Genomic DNA, 600 nt, shown 5'->3' with positions numbered 1-600 from the left:
TTATTTATTTATTTATTTATCTATTTGTTTATTTATATACTTTCTATCCCTTTCTCTCCTTTATACTCTTAATCTTTGTTTCCCATTCCCACTTTCTTTTAAGTCCGTTTGTTCATATGTCTATCCGTAATCATATTCAGTAACACATTGATTCATAGAAAAATATTCTGTATTAGTTGTCCATTAAATAAAACAAAGAAAACGTTTTACCGGTAATACGATATCCATATACAGAAAACGATAGATCATGAAAATCGCATAAACTATACTATTATAGAACCCGACTCGCTTGCGCGTTTATGGTTACTCTGCATAGTTACAAAATTATACAAATTCTAGTCATGGACATTATTACATATTCGAGCAGTCGTAAACAAACCCTTTACGTGTGATTGAGCGGTTTTTTGAAGACAGTTATATCACAAAAAATCAATGTCTTGTGCACTCAGTCACCGCAGACAAGGCCTGAGACCATAAACACAACCTACAGGGTTTTTTTCGTTTTTTTTTCTTGTTGCTGAAAATATAATGTCAGATGGTGAAAGATGAAAGTTGAACACACATCAACGGTTCTATCTGTTTTGTAAATTTGTGTGTGTG

General features: G+C 32.2%; 1 protein-coding gene across 1 annotated transcript in view; it reads left to right on the top strand.

The window, feature by feature from the left end:
- The window catches only part of LOC119594253 (protein embryonic gonad-like), a 25,099-nt gene that overhangs the window by 20,381 nt on the left and 4,118 nt on the right, over positions 1-600 (top strand). The window lies entirely within an intron of this gene.

Source organism: Penaeus monodon, chromosome 33 (assembly GCF_015228065.2).
Source record: "Penaeus monodon isolate SGIC_2016 chromosome 33, NSTDA_Pmon_1, whole genome shotgun sequence".
NCBI classification, from domain to species: domain Eukaryota; kingdom Metazoa; phylum Arthropoda; class Malacostraca; order Decapoda; family Penaeidae; genus Penaeus; species Penaeus monodon.
The sequence above is the reverse complement of the archived record's forward strand: the minus strand, read 5'-3'. Positions and strand labels throughout refer to the sequence as shown.